We start from the raw sequence: 2,825 nt of genomic DNA on the forward strand, positions 1-2,825 counted from the left end.
AAATCCTGTACGAAATAAATTCCTTTTTCAAACAAATATTTCCAGAAAATAGATTTGCTCTCTAGTGTAATTTCTTTATTATTGTTCCAAAGAATTAATTCACTATTGTAAATATCAGGATAACCAATGCGTAATTCCTTGAAATAGTCTAACATTTCACTATAAAAAAGAGGCATTTTCTCGTCCAAGTGCCAAGAGTTGTAATTATATTTCAATAGGAAAGATAATCCTCCATATTTATTAAAATAACTATTAGGGACAACTTGCCAGGTCTCATTTGTGCAATTTAGAAACCTACCTAACCAGCTCAAGCGTAGTGATTTTACCACAGTGTGGACATTTGGGAAGTTCACACCACCACGCGAGAATGGCTGATATACTACTGCTCTTTTTACTTTATCTTTTTTATTTTTCCACAAGAATTTGAATATGCTATCTTGCATATTCAAAGTAAACTTTGAATATGCAAGATAGCTGTTCCTGAAACAGTTATTCCATAACTGTTTCAGGAACACTAAGCATTGAGGCCGCATAAACTATCTTGGATATGCCTAGGGCTTTTGTGCGACCATACAAATTTAAGTCTCTCGTTTGCCACATATTTAACTTAGTATCCATCTTATGAATTTTGACAAAAAAAATTCAGATTATTATTTCTGTCTTGGTTATATGATAAAATTACCCCTAGTGACTTAGTTGGTTCTTGATGGGGTTGAAAGCCCAAAGGTCTAGTTTTTTAGATGATCCAATCAACATTGCTTTAGTTTTTTTCTTGTTCAATTTGAGGCCGGAAATTTCGTTAAATTTATTAAAACGTTCATGATTTCTCTGAGAGCGTTTACGTCCCTGCAAATAAGGCTTGTATCATCTGCAAATTGGATAATTTGGCTTCTACTGATTGCGGTAATTTTGATCCTTGACAGCTCATAGACTGCCTTATCTTTTGAGCCAGGATCCCTACACCCTTGCCGAATACTTGATTGCACTTGCGCACTTAGATGAATAATTGGCTACTGTAAACATGAAGAATCTGAGTGTGACTTGTTTTTTCTCAGTTTTTGAGGAAATTTCGAAGTTTCTAAGGCCGAGACTTGTACAAATTGATTTTCTAGACTTTACCCACTTTTTGTTAGTTTATACTCTCTTGTTTTTTTTTTTTGTTTTTTTTTTTTTTTACACTTTGCACGGTGGCGAGAAGGAGTCGTCCGTAAGCTTGGCCATGCTAGCTGTAATCATTCTTTGTTGAGTTTATGGTGGAGTTGCCGTCGGGTAAACACTGAGATGTGTGAAAAAAGAAAGAACCAGAGCCACACAAGATATTTGTGACGATAACAGGTCTATGTTTACAGCAGATACTGTGCAGCAAGGATGGAAGAAAGGTTCTGTCATTTGCTTTCATAAACGAAACGAAGCCTCTGCGTTAAAAACTGTCAGGATACCTCACACTAAAATAGGACCAAAGTTCAATCTTTCTCCAAAATCCTTCCTTCATTGTCTTATGCATCGAAATAGTAAGAAATTTCACTATTTCCTAATTGCTTTAAGCTAGACACACGTTCGCAAATCTCTCTTATTGTTTCTAAACTCTCGTGCATGTGCAATATTTGACCACTGGCTTTCACTGGCTTTCAAGTCGTGTAAGCATAGGTAATAACTCTCCGGTATTTTTGCTGACTTTATCATCGTGCGTTATTGAATTCCTTATTATCTTATTTAACCGCCTCCCTGTTAGCTCAATGGATAGAGCGCCGGACTGTTGAGCGGGAGGTCGAGGATTCGAGCCCCGGCCGGACCAACACTCAAGGTCTTAAAATTACTGAGGAGAATGTGCTACCTTTCTATAATATCAGGAAATAGATAGCCATTCTAGTCTTCTCGGATAAGGACGAATAAAGCGTAGGTCCCGTCTCCTGCGAGATCACTGTGTGGTGGATGTCCTCCGCTGGGGTGGGATGGGTCCGCAGTAATTGGCGCAAGCTGTTGCGGGGTCCCTGCCTGTCGGCGAAGCTAATAATAAATTAAATTACGATTTTTTAATAAAAAAGCTGGTAAAGTCGCTTGTGATATCTATCCGGCCTTCCCATATAAAACAGTTTTCGTTCCGGTGGTACAAAATTTAATTAGCCCAACAACGAAATAAAATCATGACGTACGAAAATAGAACATGAAGTTCTAACTTCAGTTTCCAGCTCAATTTTCTTCGAATGACATGCAACCTCCTTATGATTTCCTGTCTGAACACTGTGTATTACAGGTATAATTCGAGACGATTACATTTTCATCTAGAGTCACAACCAGATAATTTTTGATCGACGAAACATTCATTTAAGTGATCTTCTTTGGTTAACACGGTAATTAGAATCTCTTTGTAGAATTTGAGGTAAGAATTAAGTTGTCATATATTTTTGCGGCGTGATCCAACACAAGTGTGCGTCAAGCGTTAAATTCAAATTGCGACTTTCCCTGGAAATAAAGTGGCCCCATTTAATTTTTTTTCTCTATTCGCGATGGCGACCAAGACAATCACAACATAGAGTGCTTATGGGAAGATGCTTAATTTTGAAGATTGATTTTTCTCAACTTTAGTAATTTGTAACGTTTATATTTTATTTCATATTCAATGTACTCGGTCCAATAAAATATATCTGATGTCCATTATGCTTACTTTCTCGATAGATCTGAATTATTCAATAGAAAGGTCCATTTATAAACTTTCCCGAAGGTTTTTTGACTATGATGTGTTTTCTTGTTTTACCTCTTCTTTGAAAATCGTTTTGAAACAAATAACTCAAAGTAAACGACTTCGATCTGTTTTTATTTTAGTT

Source organism: Stylophora pistillata, chromosome 10, assembly GCF_964205215.1.
Source record: "Stylophora pistillata chromosome 10, jaStyPist1.2, whole genome shotgun sequence".
NCBI lineage: Eukaryota > Metazoa > Cnidaria > Anthozoa > Scleractinia > Pocilloporidae > Stylophora > Stylophora pistillata.